Here is a 19,314-nt window from a genome sequence, read left to right as displayed (position 1 = left end):
TGAAAGTATATATCCCTTCACCAAGAAATTCCCAGACAAGAATTTAGCTTATGCATTACATAAGCTGTGCTCATTATTAACAGAAAAAACAAAAACCAAAACTATTTTTAAAAAAATCAAGTAATAAGGAATTAAATTATAGCATACAAAGAATGAACTAATAATTGTCTTCTAATCTCTCACATATAAATATGTATACATTTATATATATATGTTACATATACATAATCTGTTTTATATATAATATGTATGCACTATATATATATATATATATATATATATATATATATTCTTTCAAATACTACAAAGAAAGAAGGAGTTATTTGGGGATAATAGAACTTAAATTTATTCTATCTGCATAATTTTTCCAATTATTATAAAATGGACATGTATATCTTATTAATAAAAGTCACAAAAATTGTGAGTAAAAGAATCTAAGAAAAAGGAAGAATAAGGAAGCAGAAAATTTATAAGAAAGTATTAAATAAGAAATAAAACATCTAAAGAATGCACTCAATTTAATTTTTTTATATTATGCATCCCTATTACAATTTTCTTTACAGTATCTGTTGTGGAAGTTATATGTAGAAGAAATTCTCTTAAGTTACAAAGAAAGTGGATCACAGATAGAGACCCAAACATCACATCTTTGACATTGCAAGTCATTGTTTCAAGCAATCCTTTGTAAGTTATTATATTTTTGTAAAGTGCATAATTTAAAACTAGGCAACTGCATATAATTAGTTTTAATATTTAATGCATATTTTTAAGACATTATTTAAACCTATAAATGATAAGAAATATGAATTACTAATTTGATAAAGAAAATTATTTCCATGTAACTAGAAATGCTTACATGATTCAGATAATCAAGCAAAACTGAAAAATATTCTTTTCAATATAAATGGATTATTTGAAAAATTGAACTGAAGTCTCACACCCAAAAACATTTAAAAATAATTTTAATTACATAACTTTTAAAAATTCAATTTATAGTCTTAAAATAGAAAAGAAAAAATTTTAAAAAACAATTATTCGAAAAGCTCTTTTTAATTATTTCTACTGCCACAAATTCTCTTTGAATTTTATAGGATATTTAAATTTAATATCATAAATGACTAACACAAATGAAGTTTGTGAGGCCACGGGTAGTACCGTCACATAGATGATCATGTCAAATGTAATGTTTAACACAAAAAAGGTCGATTATTTTTATAAACAAATAGCATGAAGCATTAATTTCAGATAAAGGATTTCCAAGTTCACTGGCTTATATTCTCAAAAAGTTTCAGTTTTATAATTGTAAAAGCATCTATTGCTAGTATTGAACAGAGTGAAATTAAAACAGCTGAAACGGGCCTGGGGCTGTAGCTCAGTGCTTGAGCACTTGCCTTGTATGAGTGAGGCACTGGGTTGGATCCTCAGCACCACATATAAAAATGAATAAATAAAATAAAGATTTAAAAAAACAGCTGAAATATTGCAGTTCAATCTACAGTAACACAAGGATTTATTCTATATGATATTCCAAAGATATATTTGTAAAAGACCTCAAAATAAACACTGGGCCTCCCCTATATCTTTATCAAAGTACATTAGACTCTCTTCAACTGCATATTGTAAGGGGATGAAATCTCTGTGGTTGGTGGGTTCCAACATTCATTTGTATTTTTAAAGGATACAATTATTATTTGCAACTATTTATTTTCCTGTCCCCTATTTCCAATCTTGATGCTCACATGCTCCAGAATTATATCCAGGTAAATAATAAAAACATTGTTTTGCATGTAAATTTTTATACGGGTTTTACTAGGCAGAGCCTCAGCACTGTATGTGACAGATGTCAGATTTTGATCACAGGCAATAGTTTCTGTACTGACCAAAAGAGAGATTCATTTAGGAAATGGGAAAGCAGAAACAGTGAAACACATGGAAAAGCAGCTCTTCCTGGTGGCCCTGTTTTTCCTTCAGCCTTTCAAGGCCATTGAGTTTTGGGTTATCATCAAGATATTTTGGAATAATATAAATCCAGTGAGATACCACACATTCTGTATACACTACTTCATTAAGTCTTCTCATTCTGTGAGGAAGATATTATATCTCTTTTGCAGATGAAGAAATAAAGTTCAGAAAGTTATAAAGTTATAAAGACTGTGCAGATTATACAGGTAATAATTCAGGGGGATAGAATATAAAACTTTTGGGCATCTACCACTCTTTAAGTGATCTAATCTACTCTTGTGCCTTAGACACCACATGTATGCCAACAACTCCCAAATACATGCCTTGCCCTCTCCCAGGACTCAAGAGTCCTCTAATTGCTCACTGTCCATCTCTACTAGATTCCTAAAAGACCCACTGAAATCCAATATGTCTGGAACTGAATTTCTGATATTCGCCTTTTAAAACCTGCCCCCTCCTTAGCCTTCTCCATCCTAGTCAATAGCAACTTCATCCTTTCATTTTCTTGGGACAAAAACCTTGGGGTCATGTTGGACTCAACGATTTTCTCTGAATCCACTTTCAATACATCAGCAAATCCTGTAGAGCTCTCTTATCAAAATATTTCCAGAACCCAAACACTTATCACTGTTAGTGTGGTGACACCATAACTATTCTCCCCACCTAAAAAAAAAATGGCTTTCCTTATGCTTTATGAAATTATCTTATTTTTTTATAATTTTGACTTCTGTATTTCAAGATTTAGTTCCTATGAAACTTTTGTTCACTATTTACTATGAAATTGAAAGGTGCTCTCAGGGCCCTATTGTACTTATGTTTTATTTATCTACTTAGGTAACAGGGATTGAACCCGGGGCACTTAGCCACATCCCCAGCCCTTTATAAAATGTTTTATTTAGAGACAGAGTCTCCCTGAGTTGCTGAGAGCCTTGCTAAATCATTGAGGCAGGCTTTGAACTTGTGTTCGTCTGCCTCCGTCTCCCAAGCCGCTGGGATTACAGGCGTGTGCCACTACGCGCAGCTCCTTACACTTCATTATAAATACAGCAGTCAGAGTTACTCCTTTGCACACCGTTGCTCCTATGATTACAACCTTTCAAAGGCTGATCTAAATCACCACTAACTTCAAAATCCTTATGAGAGCCAAAAAGGCCCTTCTTGCCTGGTGGATGTTCCCAGCACCCACTGGGCATTTTCTCACTGTAGTAGTTTGCACTGACTGCTCTCACCACCTGAAGAGTTCTTCCCCAGCTACACATATGGTTTGTACCCTAACCCCTTCAAGAGTTTCCCAACTATCACCTTCTTAATGAGGCTTACTCTCACCATCTTATTTTGAACCAGAATGATACATTCTCTCCCTGACAATCTCCATATTCCTTCTCTACTTTATTATTTCCTCTTTGGCACTTAATCACTTTTATTTTTATAAAGATTGTACAAATTTATTCATTTTGTTTACAATCATCCCTACAATAGAACATGAGTTCCGTGAACATAGAAATTTTTCTGTTTAGTTCTCCATGTAGTATAAGAATATAAGCTCAGTCTACCACCATAGATATTCTTGATTAAATTAATAAATTAATCTAACTTTAAATTGCAATCAATTTCCATTATTAGTCCTATCTCCCTGGATCTTTCATCTCTCTCTTTTTCTTATTAAGTACAATTTTACCCTTAGTTTAAATACCTCTGAATCAATTACCACAAATTGTAAAAACATCTTGATTATTCAGTTGCAATGCAATCTTCATAAAAATATGCCTATGACTTAGACAATCTAGATCAAAACATGAAATATGTTCATTCTGAATTTTTATCAGCTGCTTCTGTGGAGAGTCCCACCTCGATGTCTAAATTTTTTATCTACTTTAATCCCAGGGAATAAGAATACATGACCAGAGGAATAAAGCCGGCAAAGAGAAAATATCAAAGTTTGAAAGAATTGATGAAACTATATTAAGGTGAAGGATAAATGCAAACACAAAAACAAAACAGAAAAAAAACTATTTATAAAAGCATATTGACAAAGATGTATGTCTATGGCATGGAAATGAATATTTCAAGATTTGGATCTTGAAAAAATCTCTATGAAAGAATAAGATAAGAGATTGGAAAATAAAAGGTACATGCTACCTGGAATATTTAGCATCAAGCTGCTGGTGAAAAGTACTACAAACTTTCTGAGAAGGCAAGTCAATATCTGTCCAGGAAAAGTTAAGAAAAAAAAGGCAATAAACCTTTATTGAGCTCATTCTACATCAACAAATTGGACACCAACTAATGTAAGTGACAGATTAAGGAACTGATGCTCCAACAGGTTAGTTAATTTCTCTGAGATCATGAAATGGCCAGAAACAAGACTGGATTACAGCCCAATTCTACCTGATTCCAAAACCCACTTGTGCAATTCAGAGAGAATTACTGTATTTCTGTTATAGGTCAAAGCAAAATATTTTAGAGCCAAATAACAAATAAAACTGGGAGGGAAAAAACACCATTTTACCCCTAGGTCCAGGCAAAGCTATGTCTTTATTTATCTGAATACCCCAGTTGAGGACCTCAGTAACTGGTAAGTTCCTGTTCTTCTATAGAGACTGAATTCAGCTTCCCCTCACTATTAAAAATGTCCCTGATCATTACCAGATAGCACTTACTAACCTGATTATGCAAACCCAGTAGCAGACATTGAGAAGAAATCGGTTCCAGTAGCACAGCAAAATCTACTGAAGAAGGCATCAGAGTGTCCATCAATCTTCTAAACATTTACTGAAAACCAGAAAGGCCAAGTTCTCCGTCTGTTTGCTACTAGGAATACTAGGCTAAAAGCTACAAGTCCTCCCTTTTGTGAATTTTAAATGGATAGGGAGACAGATGATAATTGATGACAATAATACAGAGTTATATTGGAAAGTTTAGCATTGGGCATGGGGGAGCAAGGCAGAGAGGGAATCAGGGGAAATAAAATATTCAATACAAGGGCAGTATACAGCATGACCCAGATGAAGAGTTAGCTTGAAGAGTAGCTAAGATCAGGTAGTAGGACCTCAGTCTCTCAGGTAAGGCTCAGGGCTCCGTGCTCTGTCCAAGTCCAACAAATACATGTCTACCAACCAAAGAACAATGATAAAATAATAGAGCCTAAGGAGAAAAAAAGTCAAATTTCACAAATTGAAATTGTTGCATCCCCAGCTCCAGAGCTCTTTAAGTACCTATTTTATGCCATTGTGCTCTGAGGAAGTGAAGTAAGATCCTGGCTATAGCTATTGCTCCACAGATACCCATTTAGGGAAAAACTGCAGATGCTGGGAACTAGGAGGGACCAACAAAGATAAAAGGAAAAATAATCTTCTACATTCATTATGATTCTAAGAATTTGTCTGCAAATCTGCTAAGTTAAATCTACCAAGCTGAATAATTGGTAAAAGATTGTGAGTATTTGGAGTATATAAACAGTACTGTAGAGGTTATTTTAAAATAATTTTTATTGGTACATTATAATTATACATCATTATAGGATTCCTTGTGACATTTGTACATGCACATGACACAATTTGGTCGATTTCATTCCCCAGTGCCTCACCTCTCCCTTGTCTACTCCCTTCCCCTAGTCCCTTTCCTCTACTCTATTGGTCTTCCTTTTAATTTCATGAGAATCTCCTCCCAATCCCTACAGTTTCCCTTTTCGTTCTCTAGCTTTTACATGTGAGAGAAAATATAAAACCCTTGACTTTCTGGAGTCTGGCTTATAGTGATACTTGAAAGAATATTTATCTATTTTATTGACAAAGAAGAAAAGGTGAGGCACAGAATAATATAGACAGGCCCAAGTTATAGGGAAGAAAATAAAATGGGACAACAGTAAAGAGAAGGAAAAGAAAGACAAAAAGAAACACTTCTGCCCTTTACTTTTGTAAATATCGGTGAATCACTGAATTTTGCTACCCAATGACTATACAGAGTTGGGACCGTAGAATGGGAAAGGAGTATTCTCAGATTCCTTCACTGGGGCCCAATGGGCCTATTTATTCAGCATGGTATCCACCCATCCTCCTGAGAACTCTAAGGCATACACAGATGAGGCAGAAAGACACAACAATCATAAAACTAATTTAGATGGATGATACGTACACAGACAAATGTATTCCAATAATATAACGCTAAATTCTAAATCACCAATATCCTCACGAGAAAAAAAAAGAATGCATTTCTTATGCATTGTTAACTATAAAATATACAGAGTTCAGTACTTTGGCTTTTCAAACTACAAACTTAGATAAACTGATGTGTTAAAAAGAAACACAGAGCTTGGGTTTCAAATTCCATTCTGTGACATTCATAGGTTTATTATTTCCAAGATAAATAAACTCAATGGTGTTAACCACAATAATCACACCTAGTAATAGCTAATATATATTTTATTTGCACACTCTTATTTTGTGTTAGGCTCTGCACAAAGTACTTTGTATAGATTCTCCTTTACTCCTTGGAATTCCCCAGAGGCAGAACTGTCCTTACTTCCCTTTATAAATGAGAAGATTGAGGCAGAGAGAAGAACAGTAACTTGATGGCAGCCCCAGAATTCACCCACAGGCCCCTGACTGTAAGGTCTATTATCTGAATCCCTCAACACTCTGACTCCAATATATTGCCTTTTACTCTGCTATAGGCAACAGGACTCTATCTTCCTACCAAGCTTTATGATATATAAAATGCATTTTCAGATTTTTCACTCATTTGATCCTTATGAAACAAGCAAGAATATGTTATCTGTCCCATTTTATAGGTAAAAACATTGAGACTCAACCAGTTTAAGCAGAATTTTCTGATTGTGGCAAAGCTGAATTTTATCTACATCAACTTACATTGACATCATCCAACTTCCCGCCCAGTGTTCTACCCATTACATCATGCTCTTTTCTGTCCTTTTTCTGAAACCCAGCAATGTTTATCTTCATACTGCTAAACTACTTGTTGGGAACTTTAAAAATAATTACCGGAGGAAAAAAATATAATGCCTGTCAGTTGCCTTAAATTATCACCCCCTCCTACCCCCTGCCATCTCCTTAGATTTAAATAGCAATTCCTATATAATAGAGAGCTGTAAATTTGCTTATTTTGCACTTGATAGAGGAGGTTTTGGCTGAAAGCATTGCTTGAGGGTCCAGAATTAAACCATATACCATTGAGTTACTATAATTATTTGGAGGAATGTTAAATCTAAGTATTTGAAGTCACCCTTTAATCACAATTAAGCTTGCAAAACAAATGTGGTTTTCAGGACACTCCAAATGTGCTGAGTTTTCTTGACATACCGAACCCGAGACCAAAGGGGTTTTGCTCAGTTTGCAGGCCACCTCAGAGCTTTAGATAAGAAACTAGAACTACATTCCCCATCTCATTGTGAGTGTTTGCTTGGGTATATTAGCATGGGGGTTTCAGAAGTGTGTCTCTGATGGAGCTCTTCAGATGTGGCTGTGCTAGGGCCTCCCCAGTGCTCTGTCCAGGATCCCTTCCAAGATCAGATTTCTTGTTCATTTCCTAACATTTCTCTTTTTAGGCTCCACACTCTGTTCAGCCTTCTCAACATCACTCATCTCTCATGGTACTGCTCCTCCAAATCTGTCTTCAAAGTGAGATGTGGCTCTCCAAATCCTCTTTCCTTGCTCTCCCCCAGAGCCCTTCTTTCATTTTCAAGGGTTTACTGATAAACCCAATAGGGAAACAAAGGGAAGAAGATAAAACTAACCATGAAGCTGTGTCACAATGTAGTTCTAGCTTCTTATCTAAAGCTCTGAAGTAGCCAATTGAATCCCAAAGGTACCAACCATCTCCTAAAGGAAACACAGAGGTAATTCTGGCAAAATGATAAAGAAATATCCATTGTTTTCTATGCTTCATGAGTATTTCTTCTTTTCCAGCTGAATTCAAATATAGTCACTGAATCATTCCTGAGCAGGGGATCAGGACTTCTACTGCCTTTGCCCAACCTTTTCTACACAATGAAAGGTAATATAGAATAATCTATCTCCCTCTCCACACTTAATTCAAAGTTCAGGCATTCCCCTCTCTTTCCCTTGAGTCCACGACACAGCTACCAAGTTGCAGCCAGACGTAGTTTGAGGACAAGTCTTTATGAAGATGATTATTTCAGGTCTCATGCGTGCCTTTTTCCTCCCCTAGGCTCCAGCTTTGTTCCCAAATGTCGCACATCTTACAACAATGTAAGTATGGAGATGCTCGCTGAGATGATTTCGGAACAACTTCTTTGTGCAAAACTCACAATTTCCCTCCCTTGCTAAATACCTACCCCCACCCCCACCCCCACCATCACCACTGCTGCTTTTCCCTCCATTCTTTTTCCACATATAGGAGGGCTTTGGAAACCTTCTGCACATGGAGTGGGGAGATGACTGATGTCTTTTGGTTCAGTTCTCCCTAATCCACTCATTGTCCCCACCCAGAAATTTTTAAGACATTTAGAAACCAGTGCTTTTGGAGAGAGTGCTAAGCAAAGTCTGACAGACTCCTGGCAGTTGGCAAAATTCCTGTGGATCCTTTCCTCAGTGATGGTCCCTTTGCTAGATGGAAAAGCATTTTATTTTGAAAAATTAAAATCTGATTGACAGATGGATAGATAGGTAAAATGATACATGCTTCCTTGTCTCAAAGGCACATTTGTCTTCTTAAAGTCCCACAGATAGGATGCTCCACTGGAATCACAAGACATCCCCCAATTACCATTCCCAACCATTTGCCTCACAATGGAATGAGATATTAGTAGTTGGCAGGGAAGCAGTGTGACTAGGATGGGCCCTGCAGGAAGAGAAGGAAAGACTCCTAAGAAGAAGGTAAGGGAGCTACTACCAGGGTCAAGTGTAGCTAATCTTCCCTCTCACTTTCTCCTTTCCAACTGACACACAAACCACAAAAAAATCAAGCACTTTTTTAAAGAGAGTGATACATGGAATGGAACCTAAGAAAGCATTTGTTGCCAGCATTGTATACTGCAAAACTTACTGTAATTAGGTTAACAAAGTTTCATTACATAAGCCAACAGAGTCTTTTTATTTTATAGAATTCTTCTTTCTTATGATCCTGTGACAAGGGATGTGCCTGATGCTGTCCAAGCTGGGGAGTGGAGGAGTATTAGGAATAAAGCCCTTTTGCTCACAGAAGGGCTGTAGCAATTCTGCCTCTCCAATGTCTTTATGTTTTGGGTTAGATTTAGTCAAAGTAAGAGAAGAGCTAGGAACCTGCCCCCCCCCTCAGAGAATGGATTGATGGAATCACTAATTTTTTCCTGAAATATTTTTATAGTAATAGGAGAGTATTATTCAGGATTGAATTCATTTAGCTATTACTTCACAAAGAAAGACTAGTGTTAATGAAGATATATGCCTTCTGCTTTTCTTTTCTACTGATTTTCTCTTTCTCCTTCTTAGACTACAAGGCAAACTTACCTGATATCTTTACAGTAACTCTGGTTCTAGTGATTTACAGCAAAATTACCTGTGTAAACATGTGCACGTGTGTCTGAGATAGTCTCTGTGTGTGTGTGTGTGTGCACACGTGTGCACGTGCATGCATAAGCACATTTGAGCATGTGTTGGAGGGGAAGAGAGGAAAAAAGAGAGGGAGGGAGAAAGGGAAAGAGGAAGAGAGATTGAGAAATAATATATGTAAGCACTGGTGTGTGCATGTCAATAGCTATATTCTTCATCTTTATTTTTGGTACCCTCATTTACATCACAAAAACAGTAAAATGGTATATAACATACAAACCTGCTAATAGTATTCTGCAAAGGGACAATGCCGTGATCAGAGAGAATACCTCCTGCTCCAAATACAATTTTATATTTTGAAATATGATTTACTTTCTGGATTACATCCAGGCAATTACCATTTGCAAATATTTCAAGTGGGAGAAATGAAGTGGTTGCTACTAGTTCCATAATTTGGAATTGCTGCTAACAGATTTTACATATCATCTTCTTTCTTCCCTTATTTTTTAGAAACTTCAATAAAATCTTAATATTTCTGCATTTCCAGGCTTATTGTCAGCTTTGTGGATGTTGAGACAAAACTGTGTAAGTGGCTCCCTCTGGTGCTGCCACTATTATTAGTATTTGTATTCACAAACAGATGAAAACCAGCTAAATAGGGAAGGGTATGTACAAGTTCTCAGTGCCTGCATTACTAGAACTGTCTCTTGATTACAATTCATGGAATAAGATTAGATGAGTATGTAGTCTTAATTTTTTTTTATTTTTATTTCTCAAGATCTTCCCTGACCTTTTACCTTTAGTTCATAGGCATCAAAGTAAATTGCAAATGATAAAGAAAACTCAGGTTTACTAAACCCTAGCCAAATTCCCCATTCTAGTTGCTGAAAATATTAAAGCCTTAAGGGGCCTTGGCCAAACCATCAGTCACCACCTGTTCCTCCACTTTGACCTACTGCCTTAATAGCAGAGGGCAAAAGTAGGGTCATAAAAAGTCCGCTGCAAGTGACAACTGGAAATTTTGGAATGGCAATGGTAGAAGATTCTGGCAAAACCTCCTTCCGTGGCTGTGACCCACAGGGGTCTCTAATTTCCATTTGTTTAATGGAAGTCATTCTACCAACAGCAATGTGTGAAATTTAGGTTCCCAAAGGGAATAATAGAACTCCTAAGTCAGCTGCCACAGTGTCAAGCCACAGGAATCAGTTTAAGGCAGTCTGTCAGCTCTCCCACGTTGGTCTTGTCCTCCTTTCTGCCTGAAAGGCAGCACATCTTCCCTCACATATTTCTCTAAAGCACAGCATATCCTCCACCACCAGCCAGAATGTTAATGCAGTATCACTCTGTACACTGAGGAAACCAGTGACCATATGTAGCCTATGCCAGTGGAGCTGTAACTGTGAAGAACAATGGCTCTGAGTCAACAACAGAATTAAACTACTCCCTCTTGTGAAGCTCTTCTGAATATTTTAAGTGTTGCCTTGAAAGTGTGGGATTATGTGCAAGCATAAACATTAGCTTAATGCAATTTTTTTGGTACAGAATATGCCAGAGTTTAAAAATCAGAATTGAAATGCAGAAAATAACATTGGGATAAATTTAATTTTTTTTCATGTGTGATTAAAACATGATTGAAGAGGCATACTTTATGTATAATTAAAGTTGCTTTGTAATTAAGAGATTTAGGCATGTATAGAAAATGATACAGCTTAGTTTGGAGATTTTACAAAGGCGCCTATTAAACACTCCCTAGCAAGCCTATGACTCAAATGTTTTCACATTCTAATACTGACAGAGTCCTTGATTTTTTTGCAGCTGCCAATTTCACCATTCCTAAATGTTTTATCCCTCTTTCCATGTATGAGTGAAATAAAAACAGGCCTATCTTCCCCCCTGAATTAGCTAAAACAGGGTAGAATATGCTATATTTTAACTTCAGAAGCCCCAGGCAAAAAAAAAAAAAAAAAAAGAAGAATCACCACAATTTTAGACACTGTTTGACTCACCTTTGCCTTCTCCACAGTATCTAGCACCACATCTGACCTGATGTATAGAGAATAGATAATAATTGGCTCAGACGGGAGGATCATTTGAGCCTAGGAGCTCAGGGCCAACCTGGGCAACATAGTGAGATCCTGTCTCTTAAATGAGTTAAATGGCTATTAGTAAGTGAGCAGTGTGTTTGTGTACACATGTAGAGTACTATCGTGGCAGTGTGAACACTTTTGAACAATTTTATGCAGCACGCAAAAGTGCTATATTATTTCATTTAATCTCCTAATAGCCCTATGAGGCTGATATTATCAACTTTATTTTGCAGATAGAAAAACTAAATGAAAGAAAGGTGAAGACTACAGAGATCAAGCAGTTTTGTCTCTAATCTAGCAATAATACAACTATTGAGCTAAAGTATGCAGAACATGTATGTTTTCCTAGGTCTTGTTCATTGTTTTTCAGCCTCTTTCCCATTCTCTAATTTCTCAGTCTTCCACCCCCTCCAGAGATTTCCTCTTGGCCTCCATCTATGTCCCTAAAGCATCCTTCTAGTAAGCATCTGGCACAGACTGAGGCTTGAGCTCACTGGCAGTGGTCTTGGTTTAAAATGATCTTCCTTGCCTCTCCATCAATATCTGCCTATTTTGTTCCATTCCTTTTAATAAACTGAGTATCATGGGGCAGGAAAGCACTCAGAAAGACTTATATGTCATATGAGTGTTGGTTGCTGACATTTGCAATTGGAAGGCTTTTACAATAGTCTGAAGGTTCACGGGAAATTTTTGAATTAGGGTTCTCTTTTTAGGTATAGGAAGAATGCTATGCAAGAAGGGTTGTTGATCAACTAGCGGGATCAAGAAACATGGAAATGAGGATAAAGAAAAAAAAAGCATTCATGAGGATAAGCAACAAAGCATACAATGGATGGATAGATATTAGCTTTATTTTGCTGGCGACCAAAACATTTTTTAGTGTCTTTCTCTTTCTCATCTAGAGTATATATTCTATGAGTAACTTTCCCAAGAAAACTGCTCATTTCTTCTCATGCTTTCTCATGTAAGGCATTCATCTAGAATTTCCTATTAAATCAGATAGATGGCCAGATATACTCATATTTATAAACATGCATATGTTACTGTTTTGCAAGTTTGAGTGCAGCAGCTGAAATAAAATATATTGCTATCTTAAAGATGCTCTGTATATCTCTCATAAACAATTCCATTTCCAGTGATTGTTGTTTCTTTGTGTTCTTTAGAAACACCACCCCACTCTCTTGCTCTTCTCAGGTTTGTGTGGCAGAGAAAGTGCCACATTAAATGAAGCTGTTCTGTGAAGACTCATGCTTCTCCGGAGTTTTAGGGAAGACTAGAGAGGGAATGGCATTCAAAATTGAATACCTGAACTATTCCCAGGGTATTTCTGACTGGCAGGGTCGTAATGCACCTGTTCAAGAGAAATTATGACCATGTTTATTGAGCTCTGTAGAAAACATGCTCTTGCTTTTCTGACTGATTCCCTCCCTGTTCCCCAAGTGCTGGTTATTCAAGCCACTGACTCCCAGAATGACCTGCTGTTTTTACAGAAAGTGCATTCGAAGAGAGTCGGGAGGGACTTGTGCAATTTAGTGGAAACAGAAGAATATATGTTATTTGACACTGAACCTTTTAGGCCTTAAAATGTTACAAAAAAATTTTTTTAAGCGATGATGACTGTGATCACTGAGTATTCAAAGACAGATTAATACTTACTAGAGTTATCTCTTTCTTAAGCTGATAGAACACTTTTATTATATAACCAAAATAAAAGGACTGATTGAGGACCTTGTTGAAAAGGAGCATGGGAAATAAAGTATGTTTTTGGTGCCTGAGTGCTTCTCATATTTGCCAAGGAGGCAGTGCTCAGGTTAGAAAATCACACCAAGACAGCCTTGTGCTAAGGATGACCTTGTCTGCTGACAATCAAATGATCTCAATTTGATTTTGTATCCAGAAATTATATGACTAGATACATGCTCCAAAAAGTTATATGTTTCATTTTAAATAGTTTGTTTTCCAGTAGAAATTCACTTCAAGGAAAGTTTATTCAGAATAAATATATAGTTAATATTTTTAACCTGCAGAGGTCCTAAGACAAAGTACTAAACATAGAATGAGATGATCCTTTTCAATAAGCATCTTTTATTTCTACAATAGTTTCTCTCTCTCTCTCTCTCTCTCTCTCTCTCTCTCTCTCTCTCTCTCTGTGTGTGTGTGTGTGTGTGTGTGTGTTTACTTCTTTCTGTTTGTTTTTGGTACTGGGGACTGAACCAGGGGTTCTTAACCACTGAGCTACATCTCTGGCCCTTTCTTTTTATTTCAAGACAGGGTCTCACTAAGTTGCCTAGAACCTCGCTAAGTTACTGAAACTAGCCTTGAACTCACAATCTTCCTGCCTCAGCCTCCCAAGTGACTAGGATTACAGGCGTGTGCCATCAACCTGGCTGTGTGTTTACTTAAAAAAAAAAAAAAAATCCAGACTGGCCAATTGCCTCTGCTACATGTCTTTATCTTCGTTTTCTTTTCTGTTTTGCTTTTGTTTAAGCAATATTTTAAAAAATATTTTTTAGTTATATGTGGACACAATATCTTTATTTTATTCATTTATTTTTGTGGTGCTAAGGATCAAACCCAGGGTTTCACACATGCAAGGCAAGCACTCTACACTAAGCCAAAACCCCAGCCCTGTTTAAGCAATACTGTGATCCCTCATTTTCATTTAGTCATATCCTAATCTCCTTCAAGAAACATCATCTTCACTACCCTTCCTAAAAATATAAGTCCCTTCTTTATCAGTTTTGGGAATTTTATCACCTGTACTTCTAATTTTCTACTAAATATATAATGATAGTAATATTTATATAAATATATTTATTTTATTTATAAATATATAATGATAGTAATATTATCATAATAGTATGATAATAACATGTGTGTATATATGTATATATATTTTTTTCAAATTATATATGTGTATATATATATATACATATATGTATGTGTGTGTGTGTGTGTGTGTGTGTGATATATATATCTCCACTGCTCTTGAGTGATCAGAGAAGAAAGCTGGACACTTTCTAATGAATAACAAACTCTTCAGACATGTGCCACTTTTTTTTCTCCTTGTAGCTGCAGCCACCACAGAGAAAACACTGTTACCTCTTATCTACCTGCTTTGCTAAAAACTCGGTTAATGTCGAAGTATGGTTTTTACTATCCCATACATAAAATTAATACATGGAAGCATTACCTAAAGATTAGGATATTTTAATCCAAGCTCCACCATTGTATAAACCCAGCAACTCATCTTTCTCTGGGTCAGAGGTTCATTACATGTGAGCTAAGGAAGTTGGTGTACACATGTCCAAATACCACTAAAGCCCTTTTAGCTGTTCAGCTGGAAAGACCATTGGAAATTCATTGACGTTTTTTAGAAAAGAATTATTCCTTTTCTACAATATGTTTTACACCATTTGAGGTCAAAAATTGTGATTCCCCCCTTTAGTCATAAAAATTGTGATTATAGTCTGAATATAATCTTAGAACCCTATTTAACAGTCTAAAACTGTAAACCATTAAATAATATTCTCCATCTTAAAAACTAGTATCTTCTATATCTTTCTTATGGACAAAATGACCCAAGTAGAGAATTAAGGTAATTTAATTACTAATTCAATAAAAACCTTAATTACTTGCAGCAATATTATATCTGTATCTTATGTTTTTTAATACATTGATAGTATTAAAAGGGTGCTTTAGGAATACTAGCACAAATAAAAAATAATGGTGAATTTTCCTCATGTTCTGTAAATGAACTCACTATTTTAGCAAAACAGGTAGGTAAGAAGCAACAGTGTTTTCTCTGTGGTGGCTACAGAAAGAAAGGAAAAGAGGAGAGTGGCACACGTCTGGAGAGCTTGTTATTTATCAAAAAGTAAGTGCCCCGATTTTTGCCCACTTAAGAGCAGTGGCAATTTTCAAATACAATACAGGGAAGAAACACTGTTGTCTGTGTAACTGCATGGTGAGAACTGTCAAGATACATCCACAAATAGTAGAGTCTGACTGAGCCAACCATAGACCTTCTTCCTTTTATTCACATTTTTAAAAAACCAGTGGTATGTAGTTGAGTAATGGCAAAACTTTTTAAAAGGGAAATTTCATCATTATCTGCCATTTTCTCTTACTTTTTACCGATGACTGTCTATATAAGCAGAATATTTATATATAGTGATAGTTAATTCCTGTATGAGTTTGCCTTATTCTCCATGGGAAATATATTTTCTTCTTTGCCATGTCCTACATTGACATTATTCTATTTGGCTTTGATTCATTCAGTAATATTTCAAAGCCGGTATGTGTGAGGAGAAGAGTTCCTCAGTCCTATCTCCATTCTTTTCAAACTTCTGTGTTGCTTACAGTTGTTTTCAAGAAAAACAACTGTAAGCTATGTATGGGTAAGCTTCCAAAAATGTAAAATCTTAAAACTCTACAATACCCTATAAATATTAATATATATATATTTCAAGCTAACTGGCTTAAATTACTATATCTCCTATTATATCTTCATAACATATTAAAATTAACATAATTATATGCAATATATTATCATTATGAACATTCTCTATTACTGACTACCCAAAGCAGATTTAGAGCCAGAAAGCACATTTAATTTTGAATATTTTCAAACATGCATTTTGAATGCTAAAACCAACATCCAGATAGGTGAAAGAAATTATAGAATGTGGCACAGATAGTTACTAGTAGAGTCTGCTTTACAAATGTTAAGTCGTCTAATGATTTTTGTTTGTTTTCATCTTACAATTACTTCCCTTTGGAAATCTATGTTTTACATATTAGATAGGAGTGTAAGAAATAATGACAAATTATAGGATTAGACCCTATTCATTGTCCTTAAGAATTTTGTAATAATATCTCTTATTCAAATATTTGAAGATTAATTAAATAGTTTGGTTAATTAATTATCATTAATGAATTGGTATGTTTTAAAATTGAGGATATATGCATCATTAAAGTTGCTATATTTCATTGACAGATATACTTTTGAAAAAACTAATATCTCTGAAATCAGGATGCCTTTTATAATTCTGGATGGCCAAGTAGTCTGGGAAATCTACTTGCCATAAACTATGTTGGTGAAAATTGGTTGTACTGCCCTTGACATGACCAGACAGCCACTTCTCCCTACACTATAGGATAATTGAAGACAGAAACATAAGTGCTGGGTGTTTAATTAAAATTAATAAAAACATCAGCATCAAGTCTTTCATAGGATATTAGCTGCTTGGAATGAAATCCTGGGGACAATCATGAAGCCCTCTTTAGAAGTGGGGTATTACCAGCACAGAGAGTCTACTGTGTGGGAAAATCTGGACATAGGTGACTGAGTCAAAAGTGAGTCAAGAGTTAGATTCTAAATAGGATGAAGTGTTTTTAATCCTCAAACCAATGAATTTTGCTAATATCATACATTTTATGCATGCACAGAACTGACATATGATAAATCTACATCTACTTAAGTATAAAACTATTCTTTATAGAAGAATAAAATAAAAAAAATTCTCAGTGGCAGAAAAGCGTTGTTGAGAGATATTTAATTGGGGAGCTTCTACTCTTCTGTGGTACAGGGAAGACAATGCATCCTAATAGCAGTGCCCCTTAGTTTGGATGATATCTGGTACAGTAAATACAATGAAACATTCTAATTCCTAGGGGAGGCTTAAGCAACTTCCAGTGCCTTAGGTTCATGCTATTAATAACTGCAATTATTTTACAATGGATTTGTTGAAGTACCAGGCACTGCACAGGTCTAACTGACAGAAGGTCAGGTAGATGCTTAGAAAACAGTGTCCTCTGATGGTAGTCACTTGATAAGGGAGCACCAAGTAAAATGTGGGTCTATTTAAGACTCAGTGTCACTATCTTTCTACTTTTAAACCTACCTTCTATTAAGTAAAAAAGGAAAAGCATCTGTTTCTGATCCTAACAGAGATGGAGTGATTAATTATCATCTAGTTCTATTCAGACACCAGTTCCTTTGGAAGCAAGAAGCCCAACTCAGATGTGTTGTTGTGGTGTAAACAGCTTTAGGCATGGCTTCTGAAAGGAGAGCATTAGCAACAGAATAAAGATGTGCTCTGGGAGAACATTCTCTCTCCCATGCTCAAGGTAAACCAAGGAGACAGCCAATGCCCATCACAAAATTGATTCTGGAGCAAAAAAAGAAAGATATCAAACCTATTCCTGTTCTAGTTCATGGTTTCTTGTGGCTTTAGTATGAAAATTTATTTATTCCTCTATACTGGAGAAAGAGTTATTAAGATTGAGGTTATTGAAATTTTATGTCTAGAGGGAAGAAGTTGAAAAACAATTGATATCTGATCATAGAACAAAATAACTTCAATGAGTTCAGCTTGTTTATATAGTCTGGCACATAGACCACCTTAGTTTGTCTGCAAACAATCACATGTATGTGTCCATCTGTCTGCAAATGACCACAGGATGTCCATCAAATTGACTCAAGGAAATGCCTGAAAGCCCCTGAAACTGTTCATGCCTAATGCACCTTTCCTGCCATAAATTCAGCAGTTTATTACATATAACACCATATAATCTCCAAACATATTCATTTGGGAAAAAGACATTTATTGAGGGATCTGAAATACATGTGTTTGTACTTGTATTTATTATATTCTTCCTCCTTCCAAAAATAATCTTAATCAGTTTATGATAAAATACTCTGTAACAATCAAATAATCATAAAACAAATTTAGAGTTTAAAATGTATTTGAATAATGAAGCAGAATAAAAGAAAATGCTTAAGGACTTTTTTTTTTTAATTAAGCATAAAACTGGCTCTGGGCTTCCATGAAATCTGACTAAAAAATGGAAATAAAGATTTCCTTGTTTCAAATAAAGCCTTAGGAATGTTTAATGAGAAAGTTACTTATTGTTACGTGAGCTAAAAATTAGAGATATGCCCTGGATACTCCAAGTAAACAAGTATGATTAAAAAGAGAAAAGTAATATCAAGTCCTTCTTCACGAAAGCAACTGGCCAACGGATTCAGTCATTTCTCAATCCATTCTCTAATTATGATGATAAGATTATGTAACAAATATAAATGAAGACAAATGATTTGTTTGATAAGTAGGGCATTCTCTAACTTAACTGGGGTTTATATTGTATGATAAAGATATAAGTTGAAAAGGCAGTTTTTTTGTTTATACATGTAATATAACAGAATTTAGTGTTTGTAATTCTCCTGTCCGGAACAAATTTCTACATTTTCAAATTGTCTAGGTAGTATAACAAATCAACAACCAAAACAAATAAACAAACTTGCAACATCACAAAAGCATGCATTCAATGTCAGAAGCATGCAGCATGAAATGAATATAGATTCTGTCCATGGATTCAAAGATCATTTAATTATTTTGTGCATTTGCTTTTAATACAGGCATTTTAATTGTAAAAGATTTGAGAAGGACAGGCAGAATACTTGTGGAACACGCCTAGTAACTGTCCAAGGTTACAACTGTTGTTCCTTGCCTCCCAGTTAACAGAGCTCTGATTTCTGTGTATCCACAGGGAAATCAAACCTGTGGGAATGGACTAAGATTGGTCATGATCCTAATAATACAACGTACTATCTCTTTTGTCAGTTCTTAGTTAGGAGTAGGATGTGACAGTTTTTGTCCATTAGGCATTAAGAGAAGTCTGTTGATGGTCCCTGGAAAAACTTTTCATCTTGATAAAAAGGTACATTTCCCTGAAAAGAAGACTGTTTTCCT

Source organism: Urocitellus parryii, chromosome 2 (genome assembly GCF_045843805.1).
Source record: "Urocitellus parryii isolate mUroPar1 chromosome 2, mUroPar1.hap1, whole genome shotgun sequence".
NCBI classification, from domain to species: Eukaryota; Metazoa; Chordata; class Mammalia; order Rodentia; family Sciuridae; genus Urocitellus; species Urocitellus parryii.
This window is presented reverse-complemented; position numbering follows the sequence as displayed.